Raw genomic sequence first — 19,149 nt, forward strand, 5'->3', positions numbered from 1 at the left:
TGTTGGATTTTGTCAAATGCCTTTTCTGCATCAATCGATATGATCATGTGGTTCTTTCCCTTTTTCTTTTTTATATAATGAATTACGTTGATTGTTTTCCTGATATTAAACCATCCTTGTATCCCTTTTATGCAAACCACTTGGTCATGGTGTATTTTTTTTTTTTTTTTTCATGTGCTAGGATCAAATGTGTGTTTGATTTTTTTTTTTTGATGGATTCTGTTGGCTAGGATTTTGTTGAGGATTTTTATGTCTATGTTCATTAGGGATATTGGTCTATAATTTACCTTCTTAGTGATGTCCTTCCCTGGTTTTGCTTCATAAAAAGTATTAGGGAGTATTCCATTCTCTTCTATGTTCTGGAATAATTTGAGTAGAATTGGTGACAGTTCTTCTCTGAATGTTTGGTAGAACTCAACCGTGAAGCCGTCTGGGCCTGGATTTTTGTTGGTCGGGAGTTTCTTGATGATCTGGTCAATTTCTTCTTTTGTTATGGGTTTGTTCAGATTTTCTACTTCTGTCTGAATAAGTTTAGGTAGGTTGAGTTTTTCTAGAAATGTATCCATCTGATCCAAATTTTTGAATTTGTTGGAGTACAGAATGCATAGTATTCTGTTATTATCGTTTTGATTTCATTTGGTTCTGTTGTGACTTCACCTATGTGGTTTCTAATGCAATTAATTTGTGTCCTCTCCCTCTTTTCTTTAGTTAGTTTTGCCAATGGTTTGTCAATTTTATTAATCCTTTTAAAGAAACAGCTTCTTGTCTTGTTGATTCTTCCTATAGTTTTTCGGTTTTCCATCTCATTTATTTCTGCTCTGATCTTTATTATTTCCCTCCTTTTGGTGACTGTAGGTTCCCTCTGCTGGTCTACTTCTATTTGTTGTAGGTGCTGTGTTAACGTGTTGATTTTGTCTCTTTCCTCTTTTTGGATGTGTGCATTTATCGCAATAAATTGCCCTCTCAGGACTGCTTTTGCCGTGTCCCAGAAGATTTTGGTATGTTGTGTTTTCACTCTTGTTTGTGTCTAGGAACTTCGTGAATTCACGTTTAATTTCTTCTTTTACCCAGTCGCTTTTCAGCAGGGTGTTGTTCAGTTTCCATGTATTCGACTATATTGCTTTGGCCTTCTTTTTGATTTCTAGTTTTATCGCGTTGTGGTCTGAGAAGATGTTGTGTACAATTTTGATGTTTGGCCTTCCATTCTTAATGGCAGCTTAACTTTAGATCTGACTGGATTGCTCATGGTCCCTAAACTGACACAGTGCCTTATCATGCCTCTGCTCTTCTTTGTCCTTGATTTCAGTACCCATTTCTCCACTCAAACTCATCTTTCCCTGCCTAAATCCAACCTGGATTTAAATTCTGGTTTAAATATTACCTCTTCTGTAACACCATTTCTGAAGCTTTTTAACTGGAGATAGTTTCCTTACCTTATACTTTTTTCTCTTTCTAGTCATTTGAGATTGGTTATAAGTTCAATCAGTAAAAAACTGAGCAAATTAAAAAAAAATATATTGCTATACAATCATAGACACCTTTGTCACACAGCAATATTTAAATGTGAAGCTGTTGTTTCTCAACATACCATTTATCTGGAGTCCTGGTGTGGCGCTGTGGGTTAATGCTCCAGACTGCAAAGCCGTTTGAACTGCAAGATTGGCGGTTCAAGCTCATCAGCTGCTCCTTGGAAACCCTATACAGGGTTGCTATGGGTCAGAATTGACTCGACAGCACTTGACAACAACCAGTGGTTCCTCAGGAGAAAGATACAGCTTTCTGTTCCCGTAAAGATTTACAGCCTCAGAAACCCTATACAGGGTCGCTATGGATTGGAGCCGACTCAACGGTGCTTAACAACATCCATCTCTGAAGGTGGTGTTTCCATGTCTGTAACCCTTCCCCCAAGAATTCTGTGCTCTTCAGTTTATACAATTTGGGCATCCTTGTGGGACTCAAATCATATTCCTTTCAAATGGGTCTTTGAGTTTTGGGAACAAAAGAAGTCTGAAGGACAAGATCAGGACTATAGGGTAGATGGGGGTAAGGTTTCCTAACAAAATTGAATAGAACAGGCTCTGCTACCCTCAGAAGAATGAGCAGGTGTTCTTATGGAAGGAAAAAAAAAAAAAAAAAAAAATCTGTTCAGTGCAATTTCCCTGACCTTTTTCTCACCAATACAACTTTCCATTTTCTGAAAACTTATTCCTAATAAGCTCCTGTGAATTTCCCTTTGAAAAAAATCTATCAAGATTATCCTGTGGGAATCCCAAAATACAGTCACCATAACTTTCATAGCTGACCTTGACTTGAATTTAAGTGGCCCAGCAGATCCCCTCAGAAGCCACTGTTTTGATGGGCCCTTGTTATGAAGGCACTCTAGTGAGGCTACGACAAATGTATTACTGAGAGAACTTGTCTGTAGCTACGTACTGTTTACAAAGGCATGTTTTAATACATTTTGTTTGTAATTAACCTGTGCATGAATGAAGTGGAGCCCTGGTGTGGCACTGAAGGGTAAGCACTGAACTACTAACTGTTAGGAACCAGGTACTCCTCAGAAACCTTTTACATGGTTACTATGAGTTGGAATCCACTCTAGGGCATTTAACAACAACAGGTCTGAACTGGAACTCTAGAAGCTATATTTTTTTGACTTACCCTCCTATATAAGTAAAGGAGCTCTGGTAGCGTAGTGGTTATGAATTGGGCTGAGAATCTCAAGGTCAGCAGTTCGAAACTACCAGCTGTTCACGGGAGAAAGATGAGGCTCTCTGCTCCCGTAAAGATTTACAGCCTCAGAAACCCTGTACAGGGTCACTGTGAATCGGAACTGACTCCATGGCACAAAACCAACCAACTAACCAACCTCTATAATAAAGTCCTGCAGGATGCTTAGCCCTGGAGGTGCCAAGGTAATGAAGGCAAAACCTTGCCTCAGAATGTCCTGTGGTCCCTGCGGAGACTTTGTTGGCCCTCTCCTCTCCTGGGAAGACAGATGGCTCCATCCTTCATGCTGCTTTTGCATGAAGGTGTGAGATGGTATTGGACATAATTGTCTCTATTCCTGTTTTCTTATAAGATCTTTGTAGGCAGTCTCATTGTTTGGAAACACTGTTATCTTCTAAGTTAATAAACTACCACATGATCTTAGAAATTAATTTATTTGCTTTTCTGATTAGATTGAGTTCAAGAATTTTTGTTTACATTAGAAAGAAAGCCTAGTTATAACTTATTGTTTATAGTAGCATGGTTTTCCTACAGAGTTGCTGAAAATGTATAATAATTTGTGTAAATTCAAGTCTTGTAATTTTTTGTTGGTGTTAGGTGTGGTTGAGTTGGTTCTGAGGGTTGAAAATGTAAAGGTAGTCATTTTGTAGCAAGGAGGGGAGTGATTAACTTTGCAGTCTAGGAGTGGAGGTCCCTGGGACCATCAAGGGAGAAGAGCAGACAGTGGGACCCTACCCAGAGATGCCAGAGATGGAGGCAGAGATGATGACGTGAAGAGATGGAGCAGCTGGGGATTTTAGACCCAAGAGAGGGAGAGGTGCTGTGTGCTGACGACGGAGGGCAGGCTTGTAGTGTATACCCTTTGGTTGGGTGATGGTACATGGAGGGGATTGTAACCATGGCAATGAAATGATATATGATAGGATGAATGTAAAACTAATGTTCTCCCGTGTAAACTACCACATAATTCCCAATAAAACATTAAAAAAAAAAAAAAAAAGACCGGTGTGATTGCAAGAGGGCAATACTAAGTTTTCAGAATGGCTCCAGCTAAGATATTGCTGGATGACTATGATGTCCAACTCCTAGATTCCTGCTTTAAAGGATTGGTGAAAATTGATGTGCATGTTATGTGTACACACACACACACGTCTATGCATACTCATGGAAGCAGGAAAGGATACATAAAAAACTGTTGTAAATTGACTTTTGGAAATTGAGACTAGGATTGGGAGTGGAAGAGGAAAAATCATCGTATATTTCAATTTTTAATCCTCATTACTGTTGAACTCTTTTCCCTTTATCATGTCATAGGTTATTTTACATCAGATAAAATACAACTGGTGTGACACTATAGAATAAACACTGGACCTTGGTTTGAGCTGCAAGGTCATGGTTCAGACTCACCAGCCGCTCTTCGGACATTATGAGTCAGAATCGACTCGATGACACTTAATAACAACAATAACAGCCAAATAGACCTAATTGAAATTCTGTAAGAAGGGTGTAATAGCACATTATGCCTTTCAGTTCTATTGCATTATTAACACCTCCAAATCATGTAGATTAGTGAAACTATTCAGTAGTTCAGGTTTATAGGAAAATATTAAAACGGAATAACTAATTACCTTGTATTCAGGACTTTTGCTAGAAGACTAGTGTATAGGAGAGCATGGCAATTTAAATGAGGAAGAATTGTAACTTTGAGAAGTGACTGTGTGTGTTCTGTAGTATGATTCTGTGTTTGTATGAAGCTGCTATGAGGAGCCTCATCGTGGAGTCCAAAGCATAACTGCTTCCAGATACAGCTCTGTGGCCTAGTGACTTCTAATGAGACCAGAATGTAATTAGAAATTGTCCTTGTCTTTTCTGAGGACTGCTGAGAACCATGGCTCAGAGGTTAATTCAAATAATAATTAATATTGGTCTCTGTCAGAACAGGATGGTAATGAAATCTTTCGTTACTTGAAGGCTTTGAATTTAAATGTTGAGAAAGGAATGGAAACGGGTAATTTCTCATATTGTGGGGAAGAGGCAACAACTGAACTTAGTATGGTAAAATATACTATTTGGAAGGTGTTGAGTAAAATTATTTTTTTGTAGACTATAATTGCTCCAATAGAAACTGTAACATGACAAAGAAATATTTTTAACTGCTACAAGTCTGTTCTGACTCATAGTGATCCTGTATAGAGGCTATAAATCTTTACAGGAGCAGAAAGCCTCACTTTTCTCTCAAAGAGTGGCAGGTGGGCTCTAACAACTGATTTTGTGGCTCACAGTCTAGTGCTTATCCTACAGAACCACTGCTCTACAGAAGTATTGCTGTTAAGTGCCAATCTATCAGTTCTAACTAATAGTGACCCTGTATAGAGTTTCCAAACCTACTTTGTGGTCTAGTGTGTATTCTACAGTGTTATTTAATTTCCTAAAGTGAGTTATTACGGAGGTAGTAATAACTAATTCTTCCATTGTGGGCTAAGTTCTTTATATTTTGTACTATATGTCCTGTGCATATTGTTGTTGTTGTTGTTAAGTGCCATCGAGTCGGGTGCGACCCTGTACAGGGTTTCCGAGGGTGTAAATCTTTACGGGAGTAGAAAGCCTCATCTTTCTCCCGCGGAGCGGCTGGTAGTTTCGAACCGCTGACCTTAAGGTTCGCAGCCCGATTCGTAACCACTACGCTACCAGAGCTCCTTAGGTAGCATTAAATAATCCATTATATCTTATGTACATTATGTTGTTGTTGTTAGGTGCTGTTGAGTCAATCTCTGACTCATAGCGACCTTATGCACAACAGAACAAAACACTGCCCAGTCGTGCACCATCCTCATAATCATTGCTAAGCTTGAGTCCATTGCTGCTGCTACTCTGAAAATCCATCTTATTGAGGGTCTTCCTCTTTTTCCCTGACTCTTCACTCTACCTAGCATGATATCCTTCTCCAGGAGCTGGTCCCTCCTGACACTACATATGCCCAAGTATGAGAGACGAAGTCTCACTATCCTGACTTCTAGGGAACATTTTGCTTGTACTTCGTCCAACAGAGATTTGCTTGTTTTTCTAAGCAGTCCTTGGTGCTTTTAATATACTTCTGCAACAGTGTAACTAAAATGCATCATTTCTTTTACTGTCTTCCTTATTCACTGTCACATTAGAAACAAAATCATCAAATGGCTGGCTAGAGAACTTTGAATGTCCTTTTCAACCATGGAAGCCAATGGTTCCTTAAGTCACCATTTAACATTTTCCACTTAAACAGTTGGGAGTTTAAAATAAAAAAGATTGTATGTGGTTGATTTAAGAAGATTATTTTGAAATGGCATAAATATATGTCAATACAGATCAATTGTAGCTTTACAAAGCTACAAATGTGCCAAGTAGGATTGTTTGTCTAGAACCATTTTAGTGGGAGGAAAATGTCAGGCAGAACTGTTTTTAAACAATAATTAGAAAGGCTTCTTTGTGTAACTTACTCTAAAATCACAGTTTTTGCTTTTGAATCATCTGTTGACAGATAACTGCAGCTTAGTCTTTGAGGATATAAGCATCCTGATATTTTATAGAGAAAAGTGACAGAGTCAAAGAAAAAGAATTTATACAGAGCCCGAGGATTCTGAGGTGCTTCAGACGGCTAAGTGATGGGACATCTCTAATGAATTCCAAAGCATACAGAATATTAGAATCCACTGTCATATACCTGCCAGTGAGGTTCATACATTCATGGTCCTTACTTCTCCCATATTTTGTAAGATTTAGAAGCAAATCTAAGGCCTAAGGCATTGTGTCATTTTACTTTTTAAATATTTCAATGTAGTATGCTAAAAGGATTTTTTTTTTTTACAGCACCTCTTTTTTTTTTTTTTCATTTGCTTAGAAAAAATGTTTTATTGTGAATTATGTGGTAATTTACATGGGAGAATATCAGCTTTACATTTATCCTATTGTATGTCATTTCATTGCCACGGTTAAAATCCTCTCCATGCATCATCAACTAACCAAAAGGTATATATACCCTGAAAGCCTGCCCCCTCAGTCATCAGCACACAGCCCCTCTCCCTCTCTGGGTCTAGAGTCTCTAGCTACTCCATCTCTCTAAGTCATCGTCTCTGCCTCCATCTCTGATGTCACTGTTTCTCTGGGTAGGGTCCTGCACTCCGCTCTTCTCCCTTGATGGTCCCAGGGACCTCTGCTCCTGGAATGCAAAGTCAACCACTCCCCTCCTAAAAGAAAAGGATATTTTTTCAAATTAAGTTACTATGGAATCTTGTAGTTTGTTTGTTTGTTTACTTTGAAAAGCAGTTCTCTTGAAGGGGTCTGCAAATATATCTTCTTGAGTAGAACATAGTAGGTGATAGGCAGTTGTTGGGAAGTTAGGATCAGATGGTTTAATTTAATTTTAGGAGCAATCACAGAATTCTTAAATGAAAATTACAAGATTGAAAACATTATTTAAAAAGCAACATTCTCTATTGGATGCTGGAGTCATGAATGTTTTGAGGCCAGAGGCTTTGGGCTAGAATGGCAAAGGAGCTCTTCTGAAGTTGTCTCTGTCTAGGATAAATGAACTCCTATGGGAGTTGAGATGCTATCTACAAAGTCAGCGGTTCATACCCACTATCCTGTCTGTGGGAGAAAAAGGGAGGTATAAAGGTTTACAATCTTGGAAATCCTATACAACAGTTATACTCTCCTCTACAGGACTTCTGGAAGTTGAAATTCACTTGATAGCAATGAGTTTGTTTTTTACCTCTCGTTTTGAGCTGGAGTTGGGGGTAAATGAGCCCAGATTCTGTAGGGGAGAAACCAGGGGAAAAGTATCACACACAAGCCAAAGTGACCTTTCCCTTGCTTAAAAAAGCTAATCTTGTCACAACTCTTCTTAATACCCTACTTTGACTTTTTATTGCCTTCATACAGTTCAGAGAATCTGATGTGGTTTTTAAGGTTCTTCACCACCTGATCCACCTCTCAAGCTCTTTCAGGATTCTGGCTCCTTGAGTCTTTTGGGTTAGTTCCTTTGGTGTTCTTAAAGTCATTGTAATGGTTGCCTCTTCTTTGGGGAGCTGTGCTCATCCTAGCTGAGTCCTGCTCTTCTCTTAGGACTGGTCACGATGACTCAGGGAACCCAGCCACTTGGCCTCCCTCCTAGCAGCCTGTCCTACTTTAGAACATCATCCTACTTGTAACCACAGATGTTGTTGTTGTTGTTAAGTGCCGTCGAGTCGGTTCCGACCCATAGCGACCCTGTACCACAGATAGTCCCTGATTTACAGCATATTATTATGACTAACAGCATTTATGACCCATCTGTTTTTTTGTTTTTGTATATTTTACTATTAATATGTACTGTATACAATGTTGCAGCACGTAATTTGCTGCTGTTATAATTACCAGATGTTCACTTGCAGGTGTTTGTATATAATGATTCCATCTCCAAAAGACAAAGATGGACTTTAGAAAGAGACTGATAATAATGAAAATCAAAAAAAGAAAGAAAAGGTGTAAGTGTTGGACTTAGGTCAGAATTGAGTTACGATGAAGTTTTTGAAATGGAATCGCACTGTAAGTTGAGGACTACTTGTACATGTTCCAGATCTGCTGGGAGCTGGGACTGCAGTGCCTAGTTCTCAGTAACTATTTTCTGAATAAATGAGAGACTGGGCAATAGGCTGCATGTGTCCAGGCTACAAGTGACTCATGGGAACGGGGCAGAGGAACATTCTGTTGCCTACGAGGAGAACTGGAAAGAGAACTAGTCTGTCTGAAATGTGGTTCATGGTGTTGGTAGGCCACTAAATGTATGTTTCCTGTGGTTGATGAGAAATGTAACTGAAGAATGACGCCTGACTTATTGATGATGTTTAAAACAGCAGCAGTCCTGTTGCCAAGTTTTGCTTCATAGGAGAGAGATCAGAGTGAAGAACTGACAAATTTGGCATAAACTAGTTGTTATTAAGTGCCATTGAGTTGGTTCCGACTCATAGCAACCCTGTATAGGGTTTCTGAGGAACTCCTGGTGACGTTAAACCACTGACCTTGTGGTTCAAACTGACAGTGCAATCCAGTACATTAACTTGCAGTGCCACACCAGGGCTAAACTTGAGTGGGCATTTTTGATGAATGAGAATGGAGCCATTGCTGTGTATGTATCCCTTACAGAATTAATCAGAGTATTGTGTATAGCAAGGGCACTTATTAGCATCCAGGCAACCTTGCCTGTGTCTACCTTCTGTTTGCTGAAGGGAACTCCTCTACCTGGGCACTGCATCTTTGGAAAGTCCCTCTTATGATGGCTGCTTCCTTCATCTCTTGGTGCTAGGTGAGCCTTAGAAGCACCCTTGAATACTTTACGTTTTAAAAATAGGTAAATAGAAAGCAAAAATTAGATGCATGATATAGCGGAAAAAGAAATTTCTGCTAAACATGGTGATGAAAATTGAGTCTCAGTTTGTGGGAAATTTTTATTACTTTTATCCCATTTTTTTCTTGAGCTTTTGAAGCCCTCTTGTTTAATCAAAACAGTTAGCCATTCACACCCAATTCCTTCAATTATAAAACATTTACCCCTTATTTCATAGAACCACGTGGCATAGAAAGAGTTATTGTTGTTGTTAGCTGACATCGAGTCGGTACCGACTCATAGCGACCTTATGCACAGCAGAACTAAACACTGCCTGATCCTGGGCCAACCTCACTACTCTTGCTACGCTTCAGTCCATCGATGCTGACACTTGGCCAATCCATCTTGTTGGGGGTCTTCCTCTTTTTCTCTGACCCTCCACTTTACCAAACATGATATCATTCTCCAGCGACTGATCCCTCCTGACAATATGTCCGAAGTATGAGAGACAAAGTTTGGCCATCTTGTATCTATTCCAAGGAGCACTCTGGCTGCACTTCTTCCAAAATGGATCTATTGGTTCTCCTGTATGTTATAGTGCTTTCCAACATTCTCCAGACTAATTCTATCTCATTATTCACCTCCATTGTTTCCAGATCCTTCATAACAATTGGGGTATTTAAGATAGTAACCTAGGGATCTTATTTGACTTCTCTCTTTTTTCCCCATGCTACATCAAATATTATGTTCAAATCCTTTACTCTAACTTTATATGCAGAAACCGACAACTTCCAACTTCATTTCTAAACCCAGGCCCAAGTGGCTGTTGTTGCTTACCAGTATATAATATATATTATTGAGTAGTTTCCTAACTAATTTCCCTGCTCCTGCTTTGCTGCCTTCAGTCTGTTTTCAACATAGCAGCCAAACTAACCTGTCAGCACATACATCAGATTATGTTCTTCCTCTGCAGAAAACGCTCCAGTGGCCACTCTCCTTCAGTTAAAACTGAAGTCCTTACAGACACCGCAGCTCCTGCACCCTCTGCTCAGTCTCAGTCCAGCACTCTCCTGGTGACAGGACAGGTGAAGGCACATTCTCACCTCACTGTCTGAACATTTACCTACCCAGCTGCTCCAGAGGTGAAAAATGTGGCAGTCTGCTCCTTTAAGGATTACAGCCTAGAGAACCCTGGGTGAGAATTTTACCCTGTCACACAGGCTTGTGATACATCTAAATTATGTACCTATCAACAATTTTCCATTTAGTTATTCTCTCATTTTGCTTGGTTACTTTGTTATTGCCTCCATGAAGCATTCTTGTCTGGAATGCTGACTGATGCATTCAATAAGTGTTTGTTGAATAAAACTTTATGGATGGGCCACAATTTAAAAAATAAAATTTAAAAATATATGGAAGCTAGACATTGGAGGGAAAGATGCCTTCACCTTTTTATTGTTGTTGTTAAATGCTGTTGAATAGGTTCTGTCTCATTGCGGCCCTGTATAGGGTTTCTGAGGAGTGACTAATGGGTTTGAACTGCTAATCTTGTGGTTAGGAGACCAGGTACTTATTCTACAGTGCCACATTAGGACTGTTTTTGTTTTTTTTTTAATATCTACCTTATTTTATCTTTTAAAACATATTTCAAGTGCATTAAAAATTTGCCCCCAACTCTTTATTGTGCATTGAGTGAATGTGAAGGTTTACAGAGCAGATAATCAGTTTTACATTAAATGAATCATATACTTTGCTTTATTACTTGGTTGCAGTCCCTTTCATGTACCAATAGTTAACAGTATTTACCTCTGTTCACTTTAACTGTTGTATTCCTCCCTGTGTCTCCTGCTACCTTCTTCTTTTCCTCAGTACCAAGAGTCTTCAGTAAATATTTATTGGCATGCTACAGGCCTCGGAAACCCTGTACGAGGTTGCTATGAGTCAGAACTGACTCCACGGCACATAACAACAGCAACAACAGCCAGTGAAGTGAAGCTTTGCAAGCAAGGTAACAAATATTGTTAGACTACAGTGACTTTTTTAAATATATCATTTCTCTTTGAGATATTCTAATTAGGAAACTGATTAGCAAATTAGATTTTTTCTTATGTTTAGATTTGTTGTGAAGTGCCATCTAGTTGGTTCCGACTCAGAGTCACCCAGAATAGGATTTCAAAATTATTTCACATTTGTTATTTCAGTGTGTATCCGGTTGTATGTGTCTTTTCTGTTTAATGGGGAAGCTAATGATTGGAAGAAGTGAATCCAGAGTGCCCCTTGGAGGCCAAGATGGCCAGACTTCATCTCTCATACTTTGGACATATTGTCAGGAGGCACCAGTCGCTGAAGTAGGATATCATGTTTGGTAAGGTGGAGGGTCAGAGAAAAAGAGGAAGACCCCAGAGAGATGGATTAGCCAAGTGGCAGCATCGATGGGCTCAAGTGTGGCCAGAGTAGTGAGGTTGGCCCAGGATTGGGCAGTGTTTCATTCTGTTGTGCATGCATAATATCAGTATGAGTTGGTAACAACTTGATGGCACCCAACAACAACAACAATGTGGTCTTCATACAGACAGGGCTTGGGCTTTTCTCTGACTTCCCACTCATTTGCTCATATAGTCACTTCAGCTGTATGAGGTGTGTGTGTGGGGTGTAAGTGGAAAATTCTGAAATAACTTGTAGTAAATTTTGATTAGTTTAAGGTTGATCTTGTGTTCTTGGATAACTTGAATTCTAGTCTTGAATAATGCCTAACACTATTTGTGGGAAAGAACTTGTCACCTACTGGGTAGGAACCATTTGCAATGCCAGACTTTCTCTTTTGATTCAGATAAGTCTGAATAATGATTTTAGATGAGTAGACCAAAGATATTCTTTACAGTTCTGAAGCAGGATTAGGGAAATATTGGGAGCATCTTTCATTTGGAATGCCCACAATTGTCAAGAGTTTGGGAAGGTAGGGTTTGTAAATTAAAAAAAAAAATTTTTTTTGGTGTAAGTATGCCCCATAAAACATCCACGTGTTTGCCAGTTTTTACATGTACAATACATTGACAGTGATTATATTCTTCACACTGTGTTGCCATCCTCACCATCTCTCTACCCATTGAGTCACCACTGTTAACTTAGACTCTTGTCCCTCACAGTTCTCATTTGCTTTCAAGTTCCTCTTGTCACTTTGGTTTCATTCAGGCAATAGAGTGCAATGCTCAAAACAGACATTGTTTTCTTTATTGAGCTAAATTGTTGCATACTTTAAAGATGACTTCATGGGATAGTTTCTGCTCCAAGTTCAAAACTTTCCTGATTTTAAACCATTCAGTATTCCTTGACTGTTGGTTGTCAAAGACTTCATTTTGCTCGGCTCAACCATCAACACTCATGGAAGCAGCAGTCAAGAAATCAAACAACACATTGCATTAGGTAAATCTACTATATAAGACCTCTTTAAAGTGTTCAAGAGCAAAGATACCAGTTTGAAGACTAAAGTTGCACCTGACCCAAGCCATGGTATTTTCAGTAGTCTCATATGCATGTGAAAGTTGGACAGTGAATAAGGAAGATCATAGAAGAATTGGAGGAGAATATTAGAAGTGCCATGGGCTGCAAAAAGAAAAAACCAATCAGTGTTGGAATAAATACAGCCAGAATGCTCCTCAGAAACCAGGATGGCCAGGTTTTGTTTCTCATTCTTCGAACATATTGTCAGGAGGGAACGGTCCCTGGAGAAGGGTGTCTTGCTTTGGTAAAGGGGGGGTCAGCAAAAAAGAGGAAGACCCCCAGTGAGATGGATTGGCACAGTGGCAGCAGCCATGAACTCATTTGCAACAATTGTGAGATTGGCCCAGGACCAATTAGTTTTCCTTCTTTTGTGCATAAGGTTGCTCTGAGTCAGTACAACAAAACCTAGCAGCAATAACAACCACTAATTTCCCTGAATCCAGTAAGTATTATTTCCAATAAGAATTTGAAATTCTGTACCTCACTTTTCTTTATGTTATGGATGGAACTGTGTCCCCCAAATATATGTTATTAATGCTAACCCTTCATGGTACTGGACTGTGAGTCATAATGTCTGAGCTTCAAGCCAGCCAGCTGCTCTGTGGAGAAAGATGAGGCCTTCTTCTCCCTTGAAGATTTGAAGCCTTGCAAACCCTATATAGGCTCCCCAAGAGTTGGTACTAATGCCACATCATTTAACAACAGCAACAACAGTCCTAACCAGTATTCCTGTGGTTATAATCCCATTTGGGAATGGATTTTCTTTTTTATGCTAATAAGAGTATTAGTATATTTAAATCAGGCTCTTGAGATACAATAAAGTAGATTAAACAAGCAAACAAGCAGAGATGACAGGTAGGATGGGTGCCATGCCACATGAAGATTACCAAGGGGCCAAGGAATAGAAGCTGAAGAGACCCTAGGACCTTTCCCCAATGGTGACAGAAATACCCTCAGTTTGGACTTCTAGCCTCCTAATTGAGAAAATCAATTTTTGTTTGTTAAAGTCATCCACTTGTGATATTTCTGTTAGAGTAGCACTAGATAGCAATGGCACCTTCTTTTGATTAAGATCTATTGGGTCCCTGATCAAAATGTTCAAAAATGATAGCTGGGTTCTATCCATTCTTCTGGTCTCATGGTAGAGGTGGTAGTAGTTCATAGACATAATTAATTAGACCTGCCAACTGTTTTCTTCTCCAATTCCTGATTCTTCCTCCTTGGCTGTTCTTGGAGATTAGAGTCCAGTTGTTGTATCATGGACGGCTGGTCCCGAGCTTTTAAGGATCCTCCAGACATTGCGCATTGAACTAGGAGGAAAAGCAGAAACTGAAAATAATACTAGGCCAATTGACTGGACAGTTCCACAAAATCACCACTGCAAATTCTTGAACCAAGAAAATACTGAGAATTGGTTATTTGTAGTTAAATATTATTAATGCCTACTGCCTCCCCCTGCCCCCTTTACTGCTGTTTATACTGTAAAAGTAAATGTAGCGTTTTGTCACCCCCCCCTTTTTTTAGATTACAACTTAGAAATACCAGTTGCAGTAGTTAACTGTGAAACCAGTTTTCCCATCACCACAGACATTCAGTAGTTTTCTTGAATCATTTCTCCTCTCCCTCACAATCTTGATATTCCAAGTAATCATTGGTTTGTATACATTTAGCTATAAGTGCTGTTGAGGTGGTTCTGACTCATAGCTACCTGTATAGAGTTTCTGAGGCGCGGCTGGTGAGTTTGAACTGCCAACCTTGCATTTCAAACTGACCTTGGGGTCAAGTGCTTATCCTACAATGCTATCATTTTTCTTTCAGGCTGAGTAATATTCCGTAGTATGTATATGCCCACACTTTGTCCATTCATCATCTCAGAGGTACTTGAGTTCTCATTTTTTTTACTATTGTGAATAATGCTGCACTGAACATCAGAGTGCATATGTGTAATGCCCCACTTTTAGGTCTTTAGTGTATATACCTAAGAATGGAATTTCTGTGTTATGATAGCTCTGTTTCTAATTTTTTGAGGAATCTTTAACACTGTTTTTCACAGCAGTTATAACATTTTGCATTCCCAACAGTAGTGGCCAAAAGGGTGCCTATCTTCCCATATCCTCACCAACATTTGTTGTTTTCTGATTTTTTGATCATTGCCATTCTAGTAGGGTTGAAGTAGTTCATCAGGAGCTCAGGTAGTGCAGTGAGTTAAGCATTGGGCTGTTAAAAGCCCATCAGCTGCTCCACAGAAAAAAGATTAGGTCTTCTGCTTTGATACTGATTTACAGTCTTGGAAATCCTATGGGGCTGTTCTGTGCCCAGTAAGGTTGTATGAGGCAGAATCTACATGGCAGTGGGTTTGGGTAATGACTAATGATGAGCCTCTTTTCATGTGTTTGTAGGCCACTTGAGCCTCCTCTTTGGAGAAGTGCCTTTTGAAGGCCCTGTACAGGGTTGCTGTGAGTTGGAACTGACTTGACGGCACTTAACAACAAGAAGAAGACATAGATGTATCTTGTGAATGTTAAACCCTTATTGGGTATGTGGTTCTCAAAGATTTTTTTCTTTTTACTTTTTTGATAAAGTTGCAGATATTTATTTTCATTTTTATCTTACATTACTCATACATTTGTTGTTGTATTCAACAGTCTATCATTAAAGAAAATTAGGTCATAGGTTGGTTTTTATTCTTTAAAAATATTTGGAACATGTATTTGAAGCTTCAGAGATTAGAATTTTTTTCTAAAAGTTGCCTCAAAAGTGAAATATCCTCTGCTTTTTGAAGGTTTGCTTTTCTGCAAGATCTTCATTAATTAATACCTGTTTTCACTAACCAAAAGAAATCCAAAGAAGGCAGAGATGATGACATGGAGAGATGGAGCAGCTGGGTATTTTAGATCCAGAGAGGGAGAGGGGCTGTGTGCTGACGACCAAGGGACAGGCTTGTAGTGTATACCATCTGGTTGGTTGATGAAGCATGGAGGGGATTGTAATCTTGGCAGTGAAATGATATACTATAGGATGAATGTAAAACTATTGTTCTCCCATGTAAACGATCACATAATTCACAATAAAACATTAAAAAGAAATCCAAAGAAGATTTTGCTTTTACAAAAAAAAAAAAAAAAATAGTGCTCAGCAATTGTTTTGCAGAGAGCTGCTAGAGAGACAGTGTCACATCACCCACCCTGCTCCCTAGCAGTGAGAGTTGCACCCCTATCTCCTTCTCCAGGAACTGTGCTCAGCATCTCAGCATGAAGCCCTGACAGCTTGAAACTGTGTCTGTGAACACTGTATATTAGTGTGATTTTAGGTGGTATGTAGGATGATTTGGTAGGTTATTTTTTAGGTCTGAGAACACTCAAAATTTTATCCAAATAAATAATTGTTTCTTCACTTCATACCATTTTGGCTTATGAAAAATGCTCTGCTTTCAGGTAGTTGAGAAAGTCTGTATTTATCAGTTTTACGACAATACTTTCTCTAATTACAGTGAAACCTGTGAGAGCTGAAACTTGACAGAGCTGCCTTGCTTTTCTGAGTCTTGGAAGTTTCCCACCTTTGACAGGATACAGTCTATGAGTGGGAAGTATTTTAGTTTTTATTCTCTGACAGATTTCTGCCATACACAGATTTTACTGTATCAGTACTGATTGCTTGTTTGTCTCATCCATTAACTGAATACCTGTTTCTACTCAGCACTCTGTGAGGTCCTGGGATACTAAAGGGGTACCAGGCATACCCTTAAAACTTTGATAAGTGCCATGAATCATCAGAGTGCAGAGGGAGGGTATCCTGCTTCCCACAATTATTTTGCTTACCTTTGAGATAAATTGAGGCTTTGTGAGGTAAAGTAACCAGGTTGACATAATAGGTGGGGCAAAGCTAGAATGGAAGCTGTTTGGTGTAGAAAAAGACATAGTAATAAATGATTTTTCTAACTCTGTATGATTAGGCAAATCTGCTGCACAAGACCTTTTTAAAGAGTTGAAGAGCAAAGATGTCAGCTTGAGGACTAAGGTGGAGAGACAGAGAAGAAGAGGAAGACCCTGGTGGCAGTCATCTTGTTTGTTCTCCATCAAGATATTGTAGTTTTAATTTTTAAAAATTCATATTGTGAATTGAGTGAAGGTTTATAGAACACATCATCAACAAATCATACACTTGGTGTCATTACAATGATTGAAATCCTTTCCATGTACCATCAGTTCACAGTTGTTGTTAGGTGCCACTGAGTCAGTACCGACCCATAGCGACATTATGCACAGCAGAAAGAAACACTGCCCAATCCTGGGCCAACCTCACTACTGTTGCCATGCTTGAGTCCATCGATGCTGCCACTTGGCCAATCTATCTCGCTGGGGGTCTTTCTCTTTTTCTCTGACCCTCTACCTTACCAAACATGATATCCTTCTCCAGTGACTGGTTCCTCCTGACAATATGTCTGAAGCATGAGAGACCAAGTTTGGCCCTCTTAGCTTCCAAGGAGCACTCTGGCTGCACTTCTTCCAAAACAGATCTATTGGTTCTTTTGGCAGCCCATGGCACTTTCAATATTCTCCTCCAACACCACAACTCAAAAGCATCAATTCTTGTATGGTCTTCCTTTTCACTGTCCAGCTTTTGCATGCATATGAAATTATTGAAACTACTATGGCTTGGGTCAGGTGCACCTTAGTCCTCAAGCTGACATTTTTGCTCTTCAACACTATAAAAAGGCCTTGTGCAGCAGATTTGCCTAATGCAATATGTCATTTGATTTCTTGACTGCTGCTTCTGCGAGTGTTGATGATTAATCCAAGAGAAATGAAGTCCTTGACAACTTCAATCTTTTCTCCATTGATAAGAATGTTGTTTATTGGTCCAGTGGTGAGGATTTTTGTTTTCTTTACATTGAGATGTAATCCATACCAAAGGCTGTGCTCTCTGATCTTTATGGATAAATGTTTTAAGTCCTCTTCACTTTCAGCAAGCAAGGTTGTATCATCTGCATATCACAGATTGTTAATGAGTCTTCCTCCAATCCTGATGCTATGTTTTTCTTCAAATAACACATCTTCTAGGATTGTTTGCTCAGCATACAGGTTGAATAAGTATGGTGAAAGAATACAACGTTGTCACACACCTTTTTCAATATTAAAACATTCAGTGTTCCCGTGTTCTATTCAAACAGCTGCTTAGTCCAGGTACAGATTCCTCATGATCATAATTAAACGTGTTCTGGAATACTCATACTTCGCAATGTTGTCCATAGGTTGTCATGATCCACACAATTGAAAGCCTTTGTGTAGTCAATAAAGCGCAGGTAAACATCTTTCTGATATTCTCTGCTTTCATCGGACATCAGCAATGATATCCCTCATTCCACGGCCTCTTCTGAATCTAGCTTGCACCTCTGGAAGTTCTCTGTCAGTGTATGATTGTAGCCATTTCTGTAAGTACTGTTCAGTTCACAGTACCTACCTCTATTTATTTTAACTCCTGCCCCTTCTCTCTGTGTCTTCTACTGCTTTCATATTTCCTGTGCCAGCCTCCCTCTTGTATATTACCTTCCCCATCACCCAAGTTAACATGTATGTGTCCTCTAACTAGTGAATCATTTTCCCTTCTTCACCACGAGAAAGATGAGGCTTTCTGCTCCCATAAAGATTCACACAGCCTAGGGAACCCTGTACAGGGTCGCTATGGGTTGGAACCGACTCAACGGCACTTAACAATAACAACTACCACCACCACCCTTGGTAACCATCATAGGTTTATTTAAGCAATAAAAATTTTTCTTAACTTTTTTAACGGTGGTCTCATACAATATTTGTTCTCCCATCATTCACTAAGTTTACTCACCACCACATATTGGTCAGTTTGCTGTACTGTGGTAGTTTGTGTGTTGCTGTGATTATGGAAGATATGCAACCAGTATTTTAAATACTAACAGGGTCACCCATATGCGACCAGTGTTTTAAATACCAATAGGGTCACTCATGGTGGACAGCTTTCATTGGAGCTTCCAGCCTATGACAGACTAAGAAAGTGGAGAAACAGATTAGTTTTGAATATTTAGTTAGTGAAAACCTTATGAATAACAGTTAAGCACTGTCAGATAGCACCAGAATATTGAATATTGAAAAATAATGAATAACAACAGAATATTATCAAATATAGTGCCAGAAGATGAAAACCCTCAGCTTGGAAGGCACTCAAAATACGACTGGGAAAGAGTTGCCTCCTCAAAGTAGTGTTGCCTGTAATGACACCAGTGGAGTAAAGCTTTTGGGAGCTTCATTTGATGATGGGACACACCTCAAAATGAGGAGAAATAGCTGTAAACATCCATTAATAATTGGACCATGGATTGTATGATGTTTGAATCTGGGAAAATTGTTAATTGTGAAAAATGAAGCAGAATGCATAAACATTGATATTCTAGGCATTAGTGAGCTGAAATGGCCATTTTGAATCTGACAGTCTTATGGTTTACTATGCTGGAAATGACAAATTGAAGAGGAATGACATTGCATTCATCAGCAAATAGAACATTTCAAGATCTGTCTTTAAGTACAATGCTGTGTGTGATAGGA

General features: G+C 39.2%; 1 protein-coding gene across 1 annotated transcript in view; it reads left to right on the top strand.

The window, feature by feature from the left end:
• Positions 1 to 19,149, top strand: part of CHD7 (chromodomain helicase DNA binding protein 7) — a 409,978-nt gene that overhangs the window by 95,504 nt on the left and 295,325 nt on the right. The window lies entirely within an intron of this gene.

Source organism: Chrysochloris asiatica, unplaced genomic scaffold (genome assembly GCF_000296735.1).
Source record: "Chrysochloris asiatica unplaced genomic scaffold, ChrAsi1.0 scaffold00259, whole genome shotgun sequence".
Taxonomy (NCBI): Eukaryota; Metazoa; Chordata; class Mammalia; order Afrosoricida; family Chrysochloridae; genus Chrysochloris; species Chrysochloris asiatica.